The sequence below is a fragment of the Miscanthus floridulus genome, chromosome 10 (assembly GCF_019320115.1).
Source record: "Miscanthus floridulus cultivar M001 chromosome 10, ASM1932011v1, whole genome shotgun sequence".
In the NCBI taxonomy this organism is placed as follows: domain Eukaryota; kingdom Viridiplantae; phylum Streptophyta; class Magnoliopsida; order Poales; family Poaceae; genus Miscanthus; species Miscanthus floridulus.
Genome location: NC_089589.1, coordinates 125,893,211 through 125,917,315, shown reverse-complemented (window position 1 = coordinate 125,917,315; position 24,105 = coordinate 125,893,211). Strand labels below are relative to the sequence as shown.

At 43.7% G+C, this 24,105-nt stretch overlaps 2 pseudogenes; both read right to left on the bottom strand.

Moving 5' to 3' along the window:
• Window positions 1-15,876, bottom strand: part of LOC136489547 (stachyose synthase-like) — a 33,229-nt pseudogene extending 17,353 nt beyond the window's left edge.
• A 1,534-nt stretch (window positions 15,877-17,410) lies between these two features.
• On the bottom strand, window positions 17,411-23,233 carry LOC136487159 (uncharacterized; annotated as a pseudogene).
• Between the last annotated feature and the right edge of the window lie 872 nt (window positions 23,234-24,105).

The following is a 24,105-nucleotide window of genomic DNA, read 5'->3' as shown; positions in this document are numbered from 1 at the left end:
TCAAATAGCTTTGTGGATATATTGTACTTATGAATGTTGAATTATTTTTCATAATAGCTTATATTAGCATTTACATGTAGATTTGATATATTTTTTGTTAAATTTTATAACGGTTGAGATGGATAATTTAGGTACAAATTATATTGGTATACATTACATTACATTATATTTCATAATGCCAGGTATGGGTAATTTGAATGCAATCATGGGGCTCAAAGCATTATCTTTCGTAGTGATAGAGGTGGATAATTTATAAAAAAAAGCATTATGGGATCAGTTTAATTATATTTTGTAATTGTGGAGGTTTGAGTTTTTCCATATAGGCTTTATTGATAACTCCATGGATCATGGTCTCCTAATTTCTCAGCATCATTAACATGTAAACTCGAAGTAATCTAATGACATTATTATTAAAGTGAACAAAAAAATATACCTAATGGTCAATAAGGATTAAATGAAGACTTATTTGTTTGAAGTAATCCAGGGCATTAAAATTAAAATGAAAATTATACCTAATGGTCAATAAGGATCATATCATATTCATTAATTATTTGTTCGCATACTCTAGTGACTCTTGCTTTGATTTTTTTCACAATTCTTTTCCTAGTCTAATCTCACCTAAAGTATTACTAACAACACCAAAACAGTATAAAAAAGAAGCACGGAGGAGACAAATCAAATTGTAATTATTGGATCTAGCAAGATGCATGGTCACACCTTTAATTAGTCTGCTGGGGTGTCCGGTGCTAGCGTTGATGTAGATGATGTTGCTAGTGTTGATGTAGATGACGTGGACGCTAGACGTCGTGGCACCGGCGCCCTGCGTGTTTCCATGCTACCAGTCTCTTTTCCTTGCTTGACGTGATGAGCCACCGGCACCGTGTTGAGTTGGCCTCCCGCAATTCAGCATGTTCGCTTGATCGTAAACGATCGTAAATTTTTAGCTAGAACAATATTTTTCTCTTCCACCAAATCAATCAGTAATAATAATCCACGATCATATACGATCATATTAGCACCAGCCGAAGATGCTGATTCTCCTCTGGATGTGGATGAAGTAGATGGCCGCGACTTTAACAAACACCTGCTCATGCCTGTCCTTTCAGCCTCGTGATGATGGCACATGCCCGTCCTTCCGTCCCCTCGGTGCATGGCCGGATGCTGTCTTGTTCCATGCATAAACTCACGTGCTTGATAGAAATTGTCACCTGGTTTGGTATTTGATAGAGATTGGCCTTGTTTAGTTCCAAAAAGTTTTCTAAAAAAGTGCTACAGTAGCCATCACATCGAATCTTGGGATACGTGTATAGAGCATTAAATGTAGACGAAAAAAACTAATTGTACAGTTTGGTTGGAAATCATGAGACAAATGTTTTGAGGCTAATTAGTCCATAATTAAATACTAATTGTCAAATAAAAACGAAAGTGCTACCGTGACCAAATTCTTAAATTTCGCCCAACTCAAGGCGCTATTTTTGTTACCCACCAGGGCACAGTCCCCTCAGGCTTCCCGTCACCAGCTGGAAGCCCTGACTTTGATGGGATAGGGGTTGGGAAAAATAATGTTGATGTCACATCACAATGAATTTGCTCAAGCATGAACGTCTGCAGTAGAAACATTTTTAATCACGCTTGAGATGGCCAGATTTTCATTGTAGTAGTATAAGCACGCTCATAGAGTCATAAATATATAGACACTCAAGTAAGCGAGCAACCAAAGGTTTGTAACTTTAACTACAATATATATATGGCCAAATAATTGGACGGTTAATCATATGCATATAGTAGTACTGGACTTGTTCTGATTTTTTTAAAAAGTAATTTTGTAACATATCATTTGTTACAATTTAAAAAAAAAACATGTAGTGGCCCATGTTATACCATGTCCATTCATAATCTCGGAGACAAAATAACACAATAATAACTACTCCCTCCATTGCAAAATATAAGTCATTCTGACTTTTCTAGGTACATAGCTTACCTAGATATACATTATGTCATAGTACAAACTATGTATCTAAAAAAGTCAGAACGACATAAAATCTGGAACAGAGGGAATATATGCTTTGTGAATTTCATAAAGTGATTTAGTTCATTCATGTTGTTGTAATTTGAAGCCATTAATAAAATAGGATAAGGTCGGTTTGGATCCATTGTGATAACAGTAACTAGCTAAAAGAATCAATTGTGATCCAAATAGCTAGTTTATGGATGGACATACCATATTACAATAATCCTATAATCTATGGGAGACTTACTTTTTTTAGATTATTATGTGTATGGACAATGTCACCCTAAATTTAGGGGAGGGGGAGGATTAGTTTACCACTAAATATAGGATGTTAGATAGAGGAACGGTTGGAGATCAGTGTGTTTTCAATGACATAGACCTTAATTTTGACTTTAGGTTCGATAGGAAACTCTTGGAGATGCCTTACCTGCTCTCTTGGTTCCAGGACTGGCTTGGACTAAGTTTTGATTTTAGGTATAGAAAACTCTTGGAGATGGCCTACCTACTCTCTTGGTTCTACGACTGGCTTGGACTACTGGTTCGCCGGCGAATCAGAAAGCACTTTCTTCCTAGGTGGCCTAATTGTAAGTGATTATATATTAACTTTACGGATAACTTATAGGTATGGCCTTTTTCTTTTCCCCAAAACTAAATAAGTAGGAAATTGAATACTTACATTGTTGACATAGAGATGCATGGATGCATTATTACGTACCTGCTTGATGACAGGCGCCTTGTAGTTGTACACTCATGTCTCAGTCTAACCTTGGTCGCAATGTGCTATTGGCACTAGTAAAAAAAGGGCTTCTATTTCTGGCTGCCAACCCCCTTTATTCCCGGTTACGCAGCCAGAAATAGGAGTTCAGAAATAAAGGGTTAGTAGTCGGAAATAGAAGTGGACCTTTAGTCCCGGTTGGTGATACCAACCGGGACTAAAAAGGTAGCCACGCCAGCGCCTGGGATGACCCCTTTATTCCCGGTTGGTATTATCAATCGGGACTAAAGGGTCTTTTTTTCTTTTCCTGCTTATTTCAATTGATGATTCTTTTTTGTTTTAATTTGGTTTTCGAATACGCATTATTCGCTGCAAAGTAATATACGTATACGCGCGCATACTGTAAAGTTTTCGCTCGATCAATGCACGCAAGCAACACAAGTAAAAGTAAACTAAAACATAATATTACATTTCATCGTCACATGTAAAGTTTGCATTAATTGTACATTTCATCATCACATGTTCTTTGGATCAATATGAAATTTGGCTTTCATCATCACATATTTGGGTCATAGTAAAACTCGCCGCCGGGAGTTAAGACCTGATCATTCAGAAATCCACCTATTGTCTCTTGGATTGCTTTGAGATGGTGTGTGTCCAGGGTTTTTTCCTTCAACCAACGAGTCTTCAATTTGAGATATGAGATAAAGAAAAAGTATTTTAGTATATATATATATATATATATATATATATATATATATATATATATATATATATATATGTATGTATGTATGTATGTATGTATGTATGTATGTATCAAGAATAATGATAAATAAATTGTATCTATCACGAATATATATATATATATATATAAATATATGTATGAAGAATATATATGTGTGCACTTACCCTTTTTTGCTCTAGACTAGTTCTTTTTTAGCACACTCTCATGAACTCGTAAACATAGTATCCACAGAGATTGGTCCCATGGGGCTGCAGCAGAACCCACTTTACGAGAAAAAGATTCGTCATCATCCGAGCATAGGGAAATTGAACTAAGGTAGGTATATAGTACTTACTTTGTATAGTACTACTTTCAGTGGCACTTTGCGTTTCATATGGTGTTCCTGACAGACCTTTTCCCAATAACTACCAAATAACATAAAAAATATTTGGACCATTAATTTGCATGCAGAGAGACTGGAATAGTTTTGCTAGTGAGACTGCAATTACCTCTGAATAATATTTATCATCTCTTGGAACTCTTTTTGCTCTTTTCTCATCGAGTCCCAGATGCCTAGAAGACCTTTCTCCAGATCGAGTTCCATCAATATCCAGTGTTCACTGCCATGTCCATTAACACTCATTAATTAGCTAACAAGTACAGTGAACATATATATATATGGATACACGATCGTCGACATTATAAACACTTACCTGAAGTTGTAGGGGAATAGTATACATTTCTTGTCACGTTGCTTCTCTAAGAACATCTTGATATTGGCATCCGTTTCTGCTTTCCATGTTGGTTGGGGTTTAGAGTTTTTGAATACGATATGTGGATCAATGAAACCAATATCAGTACACCCTCTCTTTTTGCACTCTCCCATCTCAAACCTGCATCATATATATAGAGTGAGGATAATAAACACAGACATGTACGTACGTAGCGACTTATTATTAATTAGTAGAAAGAATTACTTACAGACAATAGCAGCTGATGAGAGTCTTATCGAGAGAGTTCCGGTGGATATATATATATATATATATATATATATATATATATATATATATATATATATATATATATATATATATATATATATATATATATATATATATATATACACACACACACACACACACACACACACACACATTAATTTCATACATATATACATTAATTGATATATATATATACACACATTTCATACATATATAATTTCATACATATATAAACTAATACACATTTCATCAATACAATTCAAAAATATAATAAATATAATATATAATATATATATATATACCGGCGGTTTAGAATTAATGGAGTGTTGGCGACGGGCGGTGGTGGACAGCGGCTCTGGATCGAGGCACGGGGGCTCCTGGCCGGGCGCGGCGTCGTTGGGGCTACTCCGGCGAGGTGTGGGTGGGCGTCGGGATGCCCTTCGGTGAGGAAGAAGGCACGGCGTCGGGCCGGAGTGGCCCAGGAAAGCGAAATTGGCGGCGGCGTGGCGCGCGTAGCGTCGGGGGCAGCCAGGGGCTCCTCCTTGAGAGGCACGGCGTCGGGGCTACTCCGGCGAGGAGGGCGGGCGTCGGGGTGCCCTCCTGTGAGGAAGGCGGCGTCGGGGGTGGCCGGGAAGGCGAAATCGGCGGCGGCGTGGCGCGCGCGCGGCGTTGGGGGCGGCCGGGGGCTCCTCGGTGAGGGGCGCAGCGTCGGGGCTACTCCGGCGAGGTGGGCAAGCCTCGGGGTGCCCTCTGGTGAGGAAGGCGGCGTCGGGGGTGGCTGGGGAGGCGAATCGGCGGCGGCGGAGCTCTGGGGACGCGCTGAAGACGAAGACGATCGATGAGGAGAAAGAGAGAAGGGAGGCGGCGATATATAGGAGAGGGACCTTTAGTCCCGGCTCCATCCACCGCCCGGGACTAAAGCACCTTTAGTCCCGGCTCCTGCCACCAGCCAAGACTAAAGAGGGACCTTTAGTCCCGACTGTTGGAAGGAGCCGGGACTAAAGGATTTTTTGGCGGGCCGCCAAATGCAGCCCACCTTTAGTCCTAGCTGGTGGCAGGAGTCGGGACTAAAGGTGGGCTACATTTTCATTTCCCGCCAACTTTTAAGCAGATCAGTTTATTTTATATATGTTTTGTATTTAAATGTTTAAGTCTTATTATTTGCGCAGTAAATTCAATACTAGGCATAAATTTTTTTAGAAAAAGTAATAAACTTTATTTTCATTTACTGCACAAAAAAAATATGTGATCTAAACTATTATGTTTTTTATTATAAATGTTGAACATAATGCAACTAATACTCACTATTTTCGTTAATGCAAAAATGTAGACTTTAATTAAAATTATTAAATTTATTGGTTTTCGATAGGAAATTAGTTTTCACGTAATTGTAACGTAAATCTTTAGGTTCTTCATTAATCATTGTATAATTAATCGGTGAGTTCGGGCGGAAATTCAATTAAAGTTAAAAAAGTACCAAACCACCTCAGAAAAATCTCAAACTTGATGGTGGCTACACACAGGGCATTTGTAGTCTTGAGAAAAAGTTTGAGACCAATCTGGCACTGGAAAGCAAATGGACTTCAGAGTCCCAGAGAACCTAGGTGTATAGATAGGGTTCGACAAAAGGTTCTATATACCTCTGTGAAGCACGTCGACTTCGCCTATGTCCAAATGGCTTGAAATTTTTTATGCAGTCATTTACACCCAAAATATGGCCCCACACAAGATCTTAGATTTTTCTGATAATTATTTTTATTATTACATTTTTCTTTGTGCCGCGTGAGACGAAATACGGTGAATTACATATTGAAAACAATATAATTTTGCATCAACCTCCACAAATATTTGTCTCCTAGGGCACAATAGACCATTTGGTAAAGCTTGGCACCATTCCGGATCATTTAGGGGGTGGACCCAGTTCAATGTATAATTAATCGGTGAATTCGCTCGAAAATTCAATTAAAGTGAAAAAAGTACCAAACCACCTCAGAAAAATCTCAAACTTGGTGGCAGCTACACATAAAGCATTTGAAGTCTTGAGAAAAAGTTTCAGCCCAATCCGGCACTAGAAAGCACATGGACCTCAGAATCTCAGAGGACCTAGGTGTATAGATAGGGTTCGACGAAAGGTTCTATATACCTCTGTGAAGCACGTCGACTCCGCATATGTCGAAATGACTTAAAATTTTTTTGGCAGTCATTTACACCCAAAATATGGCCCCACACAAGATCTTAGGTTTTTCTGATAATTATTTTTATTATTACATTTTTCTTTGTGCCGTGTGAGACGAAATACGGCGAATTACATATTCAAAACAATATAATTTTGCATCAACCTCCATAAATATTTGTCTCCTAGGGCACAAGAGACCATTTGGCAAAGTTTGGCACCATTCTGGATCTTTTCGGGGGTGGACTCAGTTCAACGTATAATTAATCGGTGAAATCGTGTGGAAATTCAATTAAAGTGAAAAAATTACCAAACCAATTCAGAAAAATCTCGAACTTGGTGGTGGCTTCACACTGGGCATTTGAAACCTTGATAAAAATTATGAGATCAATCAGGCACTAGAAAGCACATGGACCAGAAAATTCAAAGTATAGTTAACAAAAGAATATAATCAATTAAATGGTCTTTTCTCTTATTAAATAAATGTTTGGGTGCTTTCTTGTTGAGAAAGTGACTTAGTTCAGATGGCTAGCTAGTGCGTTGCGGTTTGGACCTTGGCTATGAGGTCATGGGTTCAATGCCTGGCTGCCCCATTTTTTTGTCCAGCGCGACTATATTATTTTATCAAGAAAGATTTTATCCCGGTTATAGCCCAGAGCCAGGACTAAAGATCATCCTTTAGTCCCGGCTGAAGCCTCAAGCCGGGAGTAAAGATTTATTCCCGGTTGGAAGGTCCAGCCGGGACTAAAGGATAACTTTTAGTCCCGGCTCTAGGCTATAACCGGGACTAATTGTTGTCTGTCGTCGCCACACACTTGGAGCAGGAACTTTTTATCCTTGTTTGAGGATACAACTGGGACTAATAGTCCCTTTAGTCCCGAACACAAAAATACCAGGACTAAAGGCAAAAATAGAGGCGAAATAAAAGGTCTGTTTTCTAGTAGTGTGGTACATCTTGCTGATCTTGGAGGTCGTCAGACGTCAGGTCGATACATAGCCAGGGTTGCAATCTTCAGCATCTTAGTTTCTGCAGTAACGATCAACCGCGAGGAGGCAATGCATGGAAAATGATTCATCCAGGAGCCACCGCATGCCACCATGCAGAGATGTACACACATGTACCCAATTAGGATCTGCTTTCTCCTGCACCTTGCAGTTGGGGGACCTTGCCACCACCCATGAGATAGATTTCTTCTGGCGGACTATGATGAGTCCATGGCGGTGTGTGGCCTCCCAGCGCAGGCACACAGGACAGATCGTATCTTTGCGCCTGTTAATTGCAATGGCCAGCCTCATGTGGAATTGCGGATGACGATGCCGGTCAGGCCTCACTGCGCACAGATAGAGACGATAGACCATGGCGGCCGCAGGCATCGCAAACTCGCCGGTGCCAACCGGCTGCTTCTCGCACTTTGAACTTTAGTTAGAGGTGTCACATACAGGTTAGTGTTTGGTGCCCCCATCCGATCCTGCTTGTGTTTCCACATCGATCCTCAAACTCTGGCAGGATTCTGATGCACAGAGCCACCGATCGACAATCTTGCCCGCACGTACAACGTCCACCTTGTCGTCCTAGCTATCAGAACAGCTTCACCATCCGCAACGTAGCTTGCAGCTATATAATCACGAAGCCATCTTTGAATGGTATGCATGTCATGCGCCGCTGGACGCTGGTAGGAGGGAACGCGCCAGGGAGAGGAACGGGAGAAATTTGCTCAAAGCGATGGCCTAGATTATATTAGATGGGTTCTCACAAAACAAACGACAAACACCAGATTGACGTAGATTTTAAAATAATGAATTATCTTTTTATTCCTTTTTTATCTATAATAATGGCAGAGATGGGTAATTTTTTTGAAAATAAAATAGATCTAATGGTTTCAGATCGTGAGAGCCTGTAGATTCAATGCCTAGAAGTTTCTGATTAATGTGAGAATTTCTAGCAATTATCTTTTTTTATAGCGCGTCTGGTGAGAATTAACGTGAAGGCTTCGTTGAGGTCTCCAATTAGTAATACTAAGATAGTAACTGAACTCAAGCCTCTTGAATCATGATGATCGAATCGATCATTAGGAGGTACACATTATTGCTCCGCTAAAAAATACTCGACCATTGATGCACCGCTAAAAAAACACTCGACCTCATTAAGCCTATGCCTACCCAACCCAATCATCAGCTGATAGATCATTAAACAAACTATTCCATTTCTTCCTGTCAAAGAATCGCATTAATAAACAAGAACTACTACAGATTAGTACTTATTTCTAGTACTCCTGCTAGCTGGCATCATCCTCTCACTCGCTAGTACAACTTGTACTACTAGTGCCCAATGACGTCCCAACCATAAGATAAACGCTAGCTGCTGCAGCCTGCAATGCTCTGGTGTTCGTGTACTCCTACTTCACTTTCCAGTAATCCAGCCTCTTGACTGGAATTTGGAACAACACAGCCATTTTGATGATCTGAAGAACAGGTAGAGTAACTAAGCTACGCTTTTGTGATACATATTTGCACAGAGGACATTAATCCATAGCCTCAGGTAAGAATCAGTGGATCTAGGAGAGGAACTTGCACAGGATCTTGGATCTCCCCTGGAGTAGATCTTGAAGCTGAGATGGCAATGACGAAGGTCACATGTCGACGGCGACAGTGGGGTGCTTTCTTCGTCTCGCGCGTCGCCTCGCTCAGGGAAACGCGGACCCGAGCATGTGGGAGGAGCCGCCCCGGGGAAAAGCCAGGGTTCGGGTCGAGCTCCCCCTCCATGTGGGCTTCCAAATGCATGGGATTCTGGCCTCTGGCGCAATTCCACGCGGGGCTTCCCACCCGAGGAAAGGGCTGAAATATCCAGGGGGATCTGAGCTTTCAGAGAAGGCCTAAGTGGTGCCAAAAGAAGAGAGAGGAGATGTGAGCACCACTATGTACACTGCAGCAACCGATGCTGATGCCTCAAATTTCTGGAGCGGAGCACGTATGTCTGCTTCTGCCTTGTGAATAAAATAATCAAAGCAGGATGATGCCAATTCCAGTGATGTAGGGCCTGTTCGGCAGGACTGAAAAATACTGTTCTAGCTGATTGTTGTGAGAGAAAAATACTGTTCTGGCAGGACGTGAACAGTGATTCTGTGAGAGGAAAAACAAGCCAGCCGAACACGCTCGTAGTATTTTATATGGATGCTTTATTTTGTTTGTGGACCCATGAGTGATGCTCGCACACTGTGGCTTGATAATGCCAGTTCCAGTGAGTCTACGTGTATCAAAAAAAAATCAGGCACTACTGGTTGTACACTATGCAGGGCCTCGGATGAGATGAGCAAACCTCGGATGAGATGAGCAAATGAGAGATCGACCCGTGTTGATCGCTCTATGCAGGGCAGGCTCATTGGATGGTAACGGTAAGGGCAGCTCCAGTGTGAAAATCGATGTTGCACTGCAATTTTTACTGTAGTGGCAGAAGATGCGGTGCACACATCGTGGCGTTCGATTTATAGGCCCCACCACTCCACTAGAGCAGGAAGAAAAACAAGGAATAAGTCGTTTCTCTCTCTAAGTATCTGGCTTAGCTTGGCTGAGAAGCGGTTGTACATATCCACATGCTGCAGTAGCTACGAGTAGTTTTTCATCCGGCATGGTTCGGCTCATCAGCGGCATGGTACTAGCTTGTCACTGTTGCATTGGTTTATTAGTGTGATGATTGCTTTGTAGCGTCCTGTTGCAAGGACAGCATCCTCCTGTTTGGCTGGTATTAAAGCCGGTTGATAAGCTGGCTACGACTATTTTATTGTGAGAGAAAAATACTATAGATTCTAACTGATAAACCGGCTAATAAGTTCAAGCGAACAGGCCCGTCGTTTCCAGATTGGTGAGCAGTGTCAGAGGAGTTTAGAGAATGCAGAACCTACACGTCATATATGGATTTGTTTGGTATGTTGCATTGGTTTATTGGTGTGATTATTGTCACGCTCTCGACGTCGATTATGTCTTGATGACGTGGCACGTTTATAACTCGGTCGTCTGTTTTTTCTTATCCGTTCAGGCGATGTTTCAGGCCATCAATATTCAATAGTGCGTTCCCTGGTGCCAAAAGCCGTACGTGACTCCCTGTTGTTGAGCTATGATCCAAATTTAAGACTGGGCCAAAGCGAAGCGGACCATTAGCGTTAAGATGGACTACACAATCTATTAGTTCTGTATTGCTAATAGACGAGGGTGTGGAATTTTTTCTACCTATATATACGGACCACCTCCCTCATGGAAAAGATGTAGCATAGACTTCTATATGGGAAGGCCCCCCATGTTAGGGTATCCCCAAGTTATAAATCTCCGACGTTTGTAACCTCACGCGATATAGTGAAGATTTGCTGGTTGGTGTCCGTGGTTTTTTTCCTTCCACTTTGGGAGGGTTTTCCACGTTAAAAGATGAGATTTCTGTAAGGTATCAAAAGGCTCATCTCCCTCAGCACACTTGATGCCGAGGGGTACAGACACTCCGGTTCAGGTGGAGTGTGTAAGGTATCAAAAGGCTCTCTCATTCATATGATAGGTGATATGAATTCTGTAAAGTTATATGTTCTTAGAGGAAGTACTTTACATGGTTCCGTCACTGCTGCTACTATTTCTAATGATGAACCAAGTAAAACTAATCTCTGGCATATGCGTCTTGGGCATATGAGTGAACTTGGTATGACAGAATTGATCAAGAGAGACCTGCTGGGTGGCTGCACTGTGGGTAAGATGAAGTTATGTGAGCACTGTGTTTTCGGTAAGCACAAGAGGGTAAAATTCAATGCATCTGTTCATACCACCAAAGGTACACTTGATTATGTACATGCTGATTTATGGGGGCCGTCTGGTAAGCCCTCTTATGGTGGTGCTCGTTACATGCTTACCATTATTGATGATTACTCTAGAAAAGTGTGGCCTTACTTTCTAAAAAATAAAGACGATACTTTTGCTGCTTTTAAAGAGTGCAAAGTTATGATAGAAAGGCAAACTGAAAAGAAGGTAAAATTGCTTCGTACTGACAATGGCGGTGAATTCTGTTCGGATGCTTTTAATGATTACTGCAGGGAAGAAGGCATTGTTAGGCACCACACCATCCCGTATACTTCTCAGCAGAATGGTGTGGCCGAGCACATGAACCGAACCATCATCTCGAGGGCTCGTTGCATGCTGTCCAATGCTCGTATGAACAGGCGTTTTTGGGCTGAGGCTGCTAACACCACCTGTTACTTGATCAACCGGTCACCTTCTATCCCACTTAATAAGAAAACTCCCATTGAGGTATGGTCTGGTATGCCAGCTGATTATTCACAGTTGAGAGTTTTCGGTTGCACTGCTTATACTCATGTTGATAATGGAAAGCTAGAACCTAGAGCCATTAAGTGTTTGTTTCTTGGTTATGGTTCTGGAGTTAAAGGATATAAGTTATGGAATCCTGAAACTAAAAAGACATTCATAAGCAGGAACGTTGTTTTCAATGAATCTGTTATGTTTAATGACAGCTTGTCCACAGATGTTTCACCAGTTGGTTCTGATGAGGAGCAGGAACATGTTAGCGTGCAGGTGGAGCATGTAGATGATTAGGAAACTGAAATTGTTGATAACAATGTTCATGATATTGTTCAGCACTCACCTCCTGTTTTGCAGCCTCAAAATCAGTCTATTGCAAATCGCAGAACAAAGAGGAGTTGTGGACCTCATCCATGTTTAATTGAGGAATGTGATATTATTCATTATGCCTTTAGTTATGCTGAACAGGTGGAGAACATTCATGAGTTGGCTACGTACATTGAAGCTGTTGTTTCTAGTGACCGCGAAAAGTGGATTTCTGCTATGCAAGAGGAGATTCAGTCACTCGAGAAAAATGGCACATGGGATGTGTGCTTGCCTAAACAAAAGAAGGTCGTTCGTTGCAAATAGATCTTCAAAAGAAAGGAGGGTTTGTCTCCTAGTGAGCCTCCAAGATTTAAGGCAGGGTTAGTAGAAAAAGGTTTCAGTCAGATTCCTAGCGTTGATTATAATGATGTGTTCTCTCCAATTGTAAAGCATAGTTCAATTCGTATATTTTTTGGTATTGTTGCTATGCAAGATTTTGAGCTTGAGCAGTTAGATGTAAAGACTGTGTTTCTACATGGAGAGCTCGAGGAGGAGATATACATGGACCAGCCAGAAGGGTTCATAGTACCTTGTAAGGAGGATTATGTTTGCAAATTAAAGAGGTCCTTATATGGTTTGAAACAGTCTCCTCAACAATGGTATAAAATGTTTGATTCTTTTATGATGTCACATGGTTTTAAGAGGTCTGAATTTGATAGCTGTGTGTACATTAAATTTGTTGATGGATCACCTATATATTTGCTGTTATATGTTGATGATATGTTGATTGCTGTCAAGAGCAAGAAAGAAATCACTACATTGAAGAAATTGTTGAGTAGTGAGATTGAGATGAAGGATCTTGGTGCTGCTAAGAAGATTCTAGGTATGAAAATTACAAAAGACAGAAATTCTGGTTTGTTATTTCTTAGTCAGCAAAGTTACATTAAGAAAGTTCTTCATCGTTTCAACATGCATGATGCAAAGTCTGTTAGTACTCCTATTGCTTCTCATTTCAAATTATCAGCTTTACAATGTGCTAGTACGGATGAGGATTTTGAGTACATGTCAGAGTTCCATATTCTAGTGTTGTTGGTTCTTTGATGTATGTCATCGTTTGCTCTCGTCCTGATTTATCATATGCTATGAGTTTGGTTAGTAGATACATGGCTAATCCTGGTAAAGAACATGGGAAGGTTGTTCAGTGGATTTTCAGGTACCTTCATGACACAACAACTGCTTGTTTGAAGTTTGACATGACTGATAAGGGACTCACTGGCTACGTGGATTCAGATTTTGCTGCTGATTTGGATAAGAGGAGATCTCTCACAGGTTATGTGTTCACTATTGGTGGTTCTGCTGTGAGTTGGAGGGCAACATTGCAGCCCATTGTTGCCCTGTCTACCACTGAAGCAGAATACATGGCTATTGCTGAAGCATGTAAAGAATCAGTTTGGTTGAAAGGTTTGTTTACTGAGCTTTGTGGAGATGATTCTTGCATTGATTTATTTTGTGACAGTCAAAGTGCTATATGTCTCACTAAAGATCAGATGTTCCATGAGAGAACGAAGCACATTGATGTCAAATACCATTATGTTCGCGATGTGGTCGTGCAAGATAAGCTGAAGGTATGCAAGATAAGCACACATGATAATCCTACTGATATGTTGACAAAGCCAGTTCCTGTTGCTAAGTTTGAGCTTTGGTCAAGCTTAGTTGGTATAACTGTTTAACCCAAGAGGCTATTTGGCACCGGAAATATTTCTTTGTTGTTTTAGGGTGAAGGTTCATTTTATGCTATAAGAAGGAATTTGTCTCAAGGTGGAGTTTGTTGAGCTATGATCCAAATTCAAGCTTGGGCCAAAGCGAAACGGCCTATTAGCGTTAAGAGGGACTACACCATCTATTAGTTCCATATTGCTAATAGATGAGGGTGTGAGGTTTTTTCTACCTATATATACGGACCACCTCTCTCATGAAAAAGATGTATCATAGACTTCTATACGGGAAGGCCCCCAGGTTAGGGTATCCCCAAGTTGTAAATCTCCGACGTTTGTAACCTCACCCGATATAGTGAAGATTTGCTGGCTGGTGCCCGTGGTTTTTTCCCTTCCACCTTGGAAGGGTTTTTCACGTTAAAATCTCGTGTCCCCTATGCTTGATCTACTGTTATTTGTCGTTTATATTGCCTATCGTTTCTAACACCTGTTATCAGCGTTTGTGGGCCTGTGGCATGTCGCTGGTCGTGACGTGACGCCAGCTCATAGTGCCATGGAGTACCTTAGCTATACCACGTACTCGTTGTGTCTTTCAGACAGACGCCGGATATCGAAGCCAGCTCGGCTTGTTATAGCTCGGCTCGTTTATGGTTACATAGAGACTATAACCGTAAGTTAACAATAAACACATCATATACATATTTAAAATGAAATAAACTAAATATATATGGATTTTGAACTTGTCTCACGTGAACATGATGTTGTGGGGTACGTCGATAGGGTGACTGGGTGTGGTCATGGGGTCTATTGGTCTAGGGTTTTAGTGTTTAATCGCGTTGGGCCATAGACGAAGGGATATATAGACTACTTAAAGTTGTATTGGGTTGGACCGAGGGATATATGAGCTAATTGCGGTTGTTATCAATTGAATTACGTTGACTCGTTTTGACTCGCGAGCGGTTCACGAGCTGGCTCGAGCTAACTTGTTAATTAACCGATCTAGCACGAGCTGGCTCGTTAATTAAAAATTCAAACGAGCCGAGCTCGAGTCGAGCCACTGACGAGCAAGTCGAGCGATCTAGCGAGTTACAGGTTTTTTGTCCAGATCTATTATTCACATCCTCTATGAATAATGAAGCTTTTTTTAATCTCGAAGTCAAAACTTTAGCTTAAATTATACATTTATACTAGCTATTGCTACCGGCCATGTCTAGTGATATCACGAATAGATTTTTATTCGTACTTTGATTTTATTACATGCTATAATTTTTTATCTGCATATTAAGTTAGAAATATCATGCTCACTATTACAGTATAATGATCAACCCATTACCTATGCACTTCTATCGTGGCTAGATTTTACATTACTGGCAAAGAACGTTTTTTTATCGTCACTTCCAGAGCCGGTATCGCATAGTGGCCAATTGGACGGGTGGTGAAAAGTGTTTTTTACCGTCAGCTCTGCCTAAGATCCGACGGTGATAATCGGGGTAGCTTTCACCCACTGCATCTGCCTCTCCATCCGCAGGTCCCACGCGCGCCGTGGTCCAGCACGTCCTTGAACCGGAGCAGGAAGAGGAACCGCCGCCGCCGCACGCAGCGTGGCGAACCGCGGCCAACGTGAAGCCTAGGAACGCGCCGCGGCGAGCGTTCGACGCGGCCTGCGTGGCTAGCTCCCGACGCGTCCGACTCCTTGGTAGGCTCCAAGGCCTCAGCGAACGGGGTGAGCGCGGCACGCCCGTCAGGAGCGCTGTGGGCCTTGCCGTCGCTGCTGACGGTGAGCTTGCCGTCTCGCAGCGAGAAGAGGCACGGCGACGCGCGCGGACGATGACGGGCTGACCTTGGTTGCCGCTGCAGTGCCGGTGGTGGTGGACTTGGCCGCAGCAGCGGCAGCGGCAGCGGCGGCAACCTTAGGCGTGGGCTTCTCGCTAGTCGGCGGCATTAGCAAAGCGATGACCAAGGACGATCAGCAGGGGTGCCTCGGTGGGCTTCTCTATGCTAGGTGGCTGGTCAAGTTCGCTGAGAAGGATGGAGCGGGAGCGGGGAGGACGAAAGGTGGCGGGCCCTTTTTTATTTCTCTCTCACAGAAACGACATGGAGTGTTTGTGCAGAGCAGTATGGCATTGCATAGGCAAACTGCTGAGATGAGAGGAGCAAGTGAGAGATCGACGTTGATCGGGCGGTTTCATCATGTGGATCATGTATGTACTCCGTACTCCGTAGTACTTTGTACTAGCTTGTCAGTTGTCAGTGCTGAATTAGTTCACGAGCGTGACGATTGTTTGGTTTGGTAGCGAGATGTCAGCTCGACGTCGATTCTGTCTCGATGGCATGGCACGTTTATCACTGTGTAGTGGGGATTACGGGTTACCACAGCAGAAATAGCAGATATCCGAGTGATACTAGCATTCAAATGCTATTATTATCTTGTTATAAGAAACGACAGAACGGTATTCGCATCCTTAAGAAATTAACGCTACTGTAATAATCATTTTCAGTCGGTTAAAAAGTATCAACAGAGACAGACAAATATAAAACCCTGTCTCTAGTTCGGGGTCAGTGTTAATCAAAATTTAAGAGGCGATCCAATATACCCATCTCTGTTAATAAATAAATAAAAACAAAAAGCCCGTCGACAAGGCCCGTTGAGCCCATCAACGTGTCGTCTCTGCTGCTCGTGCGACCCTCACTGGACCGTGCCACACCCTGGATTTGCCCCATGAAGATCTGTGAGGGAGAGGTTGTGAGGGAGATTGAGAGGGGAGAACCTAGGAGAGATTGAGGGAGGGAGAGGGCTCAACTCAGGGGATGTTTGGATACCCCTTCTTAAACAGTCCCTATGACATAGGATGTTTGACACTAATTTAAAGTATTAAAATAGACTAATAATTACAAAACTAATTACTGAGATAGAGACTAATTTGTGAGACGAATGTATTAAGCCTAATGCTAATGATGGATTAATTAGGCTTAATAAATTTATCTCGCAAATTAGTCTTCATTTATGTAATTAGTTTTATAATTAGCTCATGTTTATTTCTTATAATTAACATGAATGTCTGACTCAACTCCAGTGTGGTCGGCAGTCGTGCTTGTGTGAGTATGTCTGATGCCTCTCCGCGTCCCGGCTATTGTCACCTGGCGCCTAGGCCGCTGTCTCTCCACACCTAGGCCGACCACCTCTCTACACCTTGGCTACTGTTTGACCGCTCCTAGGCCCGGCAAGCTCCTCGTGCCTCCTCGGCCTGACACACCACACACCTTTGCATTGAGCTTGCGGAGATGCAAAGTAGTGGGTGGAGGTGCAATTGGAGTGATGGACAATTAAGCCGAGTTGAAATTGGATCTCCTTGATGCAGTTTAATGTCGCCTTTACTCGTGCTCATATGCTTTCTTTATTTACTTTTTTCTTAAGAACGTTCTATTAATAACTTTCTAGAATATTGTTATAAGAATTAATTTTCTATAGAATAGGGAAAAAGGAAATATAAAGTTATAAAAAGAGAAGTGGGGCCAACACCAACAACCTGCACATTTTCGTAGCTCATCTGCAACTTCCAAGAAGGTGGTGTGCGTTAAGCGTGTCCTGAACTAGCAACTCAGCTAGTGCTTCTACATAGAACTAGATTCCAAATCTTTGATGGGCGATTAAAGATTTTGGTGAAGAAACTTGGGGAATTTGAAAACATTTGTAGCTCCAAACTCAATACAATATATTGACTACTAGATAACATAGTGTGGTTATTTAAACTCTAAATCCATCCCGTAACACTATACAAATGACCATTCTTTAAAATTATCAAATTAATGATTTAGGAAACGTCCTAATCATCAGGTCAGTGTATGCCCTCATTAGCCCTCCCTACTTCTCTAGGCATGCTGCCCAGCCCCTGTGACCCAATCTTCCCTTGCATCATCATCACTGCCTAATTCTGTACCGACCATCTGAGGCAGCGGTTGTTGCTGGGGCTGCATATGTTGCTGCTGATTCTTCTGAGGTTGTATTTGTTGCCTCGGTTGTTGTTGATGTTGCATTTGTTGCTGTAGTTGTTGCTGATATCGAGGTTGTTGTTGTTGTATTTGTTGCAACAGCTGTCGTTGTTCTTCTGGCGTAAATAAAAGTAGCGGTTCTTGGTGTTGAAGTTGTTGCTGGCGTAGCTTCTGTTGCTGCATTGGCAGATTTTGAGTTGAGACTTGTGATTTGAACACCATCAAGTTCCAAGTAAAAAGGGCAATATTTCAACAAATGGAAACGAGCATGTATAAGTATATACTTATTGACTATAATTAAGATTACCTGCATATATTGCTGCTGATGCTGCATTTGTTGCATCTGTTGCTGCTGTAGGATTTGTTGTCGAAGACGCTGTAAGTTTTGCTGCTGTTGTTGAAGATGTAGCTGTTGCTGTTGGTGGTGTAGAAGTTCTTGTTGTTGCTGTAGCTTTTCCTGCTGCACCGGTGATGGCTGAGTTAAGACCTCTGGTTTGAACATCACCATGTTCTAGGGAAAATAGCAATATTTCAGTAAATGCATATAAGTTTGTATACATTTGATTACAATTAAGATTACCTTAGGGAAGAGCATGCCAATCATACGGTCTGCTTTGTCAGACATTGAAAGTAGTAGAGTTTGTGATGGTAATTGTATCACAGCACACTGAATTGATGGTAGTCAAAGATTAGAACCATATGAAATGATTTCTAAAAAGTTAAGTGTATGAGAAGACTATAGATGAACCACACTCGAATATTGAAGGTACTAAAAGACTAGAATCAGGCACTAACCAGCTTCTTCTCTTGTAGTTGTCTAAGAAACCCATGCTGATTTAAAGTCCGAAATATTAGAACGTCTGCCTTTCCAACATATTGTCTTCAGGGTTCAGAATATCCAAGGAAAGATATCACCAACACATTATAAGAAAATGTGATAATGCAATAAGTCTGACATTGAAAAGAATGAGAATGAGTTGAGAAACAAACTTGTTGTTCATATGCTCCTGCGCTATGAGGCGAACAATCTGCACAGTTTCTGGCCAGTCCGCTGCAACTCTGCATATGGAAAACAGTGGTTTCAGTTTCCTATACTTAGTCTGGAAGCAAAACAAAAAATAGCAGAAAATGGTTCCACTCAAGCGGGTGGGGGGATTTCTCTTTGCATTATGCACACCGGGCATGACACTGTGTGTTACATAAGCATCAGCACGTACATACTACTAAGAAAAATGAACAATTCTAATGCAAACTCATTCCTGATAAGACAAGGGCAACAATAACATCAACTAACTAGGAGTATTGTTCTCAACCACTGTAATAAACATAAAACACTAATGGCATAGAGCTGCAAGAAAATGAACACTTACGTTTTGGACACTGTTCCACTCCAACTCTGTCAGAAATTAGTGAGTGAGAATTATGAGTTGCACGAATAAATGTATGATACTATATAAATAAATAGTAAAAGAAAAACATAGCAAGATTGCAAGACCCTAAAAGCAGATGGGCTAAAGATCCCAGGATTGAAGGTGAACACAACCTGTGGCTGAAAATGAGCTTGACAGCTACTAATCAGTCCATTTTTAAGGGGCTTAAATTTACTAGAAGCATAAGCAATCAGAATAATACATTCAGGAATTTATTCCAAACTAGTTTTAGCAAGAAAGTTGGTCAAAGATAACACAAGATTCATTTGAACAAGCTTTTCATGGAAAAAAAGATATTTTTCCTTTAGATTTCATACAGACCTACAAAGAGCATAAAAGTGTCACCATGTCTCAGGAAGCAATCATTCAGCTAGTAATACTACAAATTCAAAAAGATACTGAAATCTTTATTGTTTTTTAAGAAAATAACACATAATGTTCGGAAGTAAAATAATGCAAATAGAGACATACTTCGAGTTTACAAATAAATACAGGCTGTCCTTGTCTTTGCCCGGATAAGGTTCCCTGTAATATAAATAGACGGCAAACATCAGTTGTTGAAACCTCTATGGCAACTTGGCAAGCATACAAGATAATATGTGCAATATAAATCAGAATTTACATAATGGGTCAGTTTTACAAAAACTGACAGTGGAATCTGGAGGCCAAGGAGAGTTTATGCAGTGTTGATATATGCTACAATGTATTGACTGATATGGAATGAAATGCATGACAACTGATACAGCGCATACAACATTTAAGATAGCAATATGGTATACTGAAATATATCATAAAAACTAGCAGAATTAACTATTATCATAGATCCTATGCTTGTCTGATATTAACACAAGTACAGGCTGCTGTACTGAACAAAGTTATGTGTCCTTCCAATAAACCAGAAGAGGGCCAAATTTTGTACTGCACAGAAACATATGGGCACAGCAGGGCCTAATAAGGCTCCTATATGTGAGTGAAGTGCTCTGCACTGCACTTAACATTTCCGTGTCACTGGAGAGTTTGGGATGTACATGTAAATGCTAAATACAGAGAACTCTTTACCTCCCAAATTTTGACATATTTTGGTGGCGGTTGTTGGGCATTGTGATGCAGCCCAAAAGGCACATTCATGGCCGAACTGAGGGGATTGATTCCTGATTGTCGATTCATGCCCATGCTGTTAGGCTGAGAGGATGATTCAGCAATGTCTGAATTGTCCCATGCAGTAGAAGTGTTTGAGCCAAAGGAGCCAAGAGCTGTGCTCTGTACCATCATCAGTTCAGTACCAATTGGTTGTCCAGATCCAGACATAGAGAAGGTGACAGAGGGTGTCGATGTCGTGCCACTTGATACAATGTTTGACATGTGGACCTGTAATGGTGTTATTGGCCCTATATTTGGTGGTCCCATCGAGGTTGTAGCTTCTCCGAGAAAAGATGAGTTCATTGGTGGAAACTGTGACGGATTGCTGAGGAGGCCGCCATGACCACCAGGACGAACTGGATGCTGAACAGGGTTTCTTATAGGGCTGTGTTCTTGCACACTAGCATTTGCAATATGTGCTTGGGTATACCAGTTGAGTATACGAGTTACACTAGAAATAGTGCCTCCAACACCAGCTGTTTGGCTGCCCATCGTTGGTCCATTCACTGGAACATTCGAGTGTGGAATTTGTCAGGAATCAGCATGTCAATGTCAAGGTAGGCAGCAACTTTAGAATATACTACTGTAACAAAACTCTGTTGTTTGTTCCATGGAACAAATGATGCAAACCACTCAGCAAGAATTTCATATGCACAAGAGCAATCCATTGCATTTACCTATGTGATCGAAATCGCATGCCGGCGTCACCACGACTTCCGGCAGGTTGGTCTTGAACGCTTTCACAAGGTTCCCCATGAATTTCCGCGTCACTCCGGTGAGGTTCGCGACCTTCTCCTTGTATGCCCTGAACGCCTCGACGGCGACGGTGGTGGACTCGCCGTCACCACCGTCGGCACCACCACCGAAGAGCTCCTTCCTCTCCAGCTCGGCGCAGCTGTGCAGGCACTCGAGCCAGCGGTTGGCCTGGCTCTGCAGGTCGTCGAACAGGTCGCGCTTGGCCGCGTCGCGCTCCGGGTCCAGGAACAGGAAGTAGGCGTAGGCGTGCGCCCACCGCAGCACGCGCCGGCCGTCGGCGATCTGTCGGTACGCCTCCGTCACGAACCCGAGCTCCATCGCCGGAACGTCCACCATCCTAGCCATCCTCTCGAGCTCCGAGCGCTCCAGCTCGTCCGCGTCCGCGAGCGCCTTCTGCAGAGACTTGCCGTTGCCCTCCCACCGCTCGTAGTGGTAGAGGTACCTGTCGAGCGACGCCTTGGCGTGCCTCCGCCGCGCCTCCTCCTCCTCGTCCGCGGCAGCGGCGGCGGCGGCCTCCACCTCCTGCCGCTGGCGGCGGGAGTCGTAGCGCGTGCAGCCTCGGTGGTTGTCCCAGGGGTCGAAGCAGAGCCAGCAGAACTGGTGGCGGCAGGGCGCGCCGCACGTCATGTGGTTGCAGCCGTGGTTCTTCTCGATGGGCCGCGCGCACTTGGGGCAGCGCTTGGTGTGCGCCACCACCCATTTGGCCGTCTCCGAGTCGGAGGCGTTCTTGGCCAGCCACGCGCGTACCGTGCCACACGACACCGGCCGGTGCGCCTCCTCGCCGCAGCCCCAGCAGAAGCCGTGCCTACACCCAGAGCCGCAGAACACGTCCGTCGCCGCCGCGTCGCCGGCGGCGTCGTCCAGGAACTCCACGGAGCGGGTGCACCCGGCGCCGCCGCACCACTTGATCCGCCCGCCGCTCTCCTCCACGTACGACCGGAGCCAGAACCCCCGCGTACCGGGCCCTGTCCTTGGCGCCCGCCGCCACCGCGTCGACGAGCTCCCGGACGACGGGCGCCGAGCAGGACGGGTCCGGGCACCGCAGCGACAGGCACCGCGCGCCGTCGGCCACCGCCGCGGCGACGTACCCGCCCCAGCAGCCGTCGCAGTAGTAGTGTCCGCACCCCGCCGACCGCGTCCGCCAGGCGGGGTACGGATCGAAGCAGATGCTGCAGACCAGCGCCCGCGGGCTGCGCGCACAGGGGACTAGGATCACCTCGCCGCCGCCGCCGTCGTCCGGTGCCGGCAGGCCGACGGCGCCGCGGACGCGCCGCTCGTCCGTGAACCACTCCTCCTGTACCCGCCCCACGCGCCACTTGAAGTGGCGCAGCAGGACCGCCGCGAAGCCCGCCGGGATGGAGAGGACCTCCGCGACCTTCGCCGTGTCCGCCTCCTGCCGCGCGCGGAGGTCGGACTCGGTGAGCACCACGTACCTCTCCTCCGTGTCGCGTGCCAAGGCGGCGGCGTCGCCCTCTGATTGCTCATCGGCTTCCTTGTCGTCGTCGTAGAAGTCATGGTACCCGTACGTGTAGTCCTCGCCGGCGGCGGCGGCGTCGTCAGCCGTTTTGGCCCCGTCGTCCATGTAAGAACCGCTCTCGCCGTCGGCGTTGGCCCCAGAGCTTGGGCCGACGCCGCATCTCTTGTTGCGGCCGCTCGTCTCGCCTTCGTCGCCGTCCGATCGTCGGTATCTCTTGTTGCACACAACGACACCGCCGCCGCCGCCTGATGCCATGCCACGCCGCCGCCGCCGCCCCGGGCTGCACTAGGCCAGCGCAGTGGATTCTTGGCGAGCGCTTTGGACTAATCCTAGGCAGTAGCCACGGTCGATTGCCATCCCGTGTCCTAATTAACCGGACGGACATTTCTAAAAGCCGCTTTTTATCAAATTATTGAATAATAAAATGGTAATAATATAGGGATTTGATTTTTGATGCCCCCTCGGTGACGTCAGCAGGCCAACAATTGATTCGATTTCGATCGATTAAAAAAGCACGGGAACTATCGAAACTTAGCTACGAAGCATGGTACTGTATATATATTATAAGCACTTATATATTCGGGGAAAAAATTGAAAACAAGAAAGACCTGGGGTCGGTCAACAGTCATGCTTTGGTGTTGCGGGCGTGGCTGCTGACGTCCCGCGTCCACTCGTCAGCTCGCAGTTCTCGCTTGCACGATCTCTGTCCAAAAAAATAAAATACAATAATTCTTGTTCTTTTCTCACTTGGCTTTTTGGTGGGTGAAGACTGACGAGGCAGTGTGTTCTTTGGTTTAGTGGCCAGAGCTCCATCAATCAGTTGAAGAGATATATGTTTTTTTAATCTTTATTTAGTAGGTTCAGGTTCTTTTGGAACCAAATCAAAGTTTGTATGTAACCAACCGGAAGGAAGGTCGCGAGATGAATACATGAGTTGTTTATTGGAGTTTTTTTTTTTTTTTTTTTTTTTTTTTTTTTTTTTTTTTTGCCGATGGAAGCTAGATAAGTTGGTTGTCGCTTCCCGCGGCACCCCTCAGGTCATGAATTCGAACCCGGGGCGAATTTTAGGCCGGTGAGTTCGAACCCCCTCGAGGACGAATTTCAGGCCTATGGGTAAAAAAAATCCCCTCATCGGTCCCACGCTAAGTACAGGTTTATGGTCGTCCTGTCTCACGGGGATGTGGTGCCACTGTATATGGGTGGGGCTAGAGTTCTGAATTTTTTTTTGATTTGTGTGAAAAGATCTTCTTCTTAATAAAATACCCGTGGGACGTCGCCCCCCAGATCGAGTTTATTGGAGATTTTTATTCTTTTCCTTTTTTTCTATTTTCTGTGTTTTATTTAGGTTATCCGGTACCTTAGCCATTTGTCTTTTTTG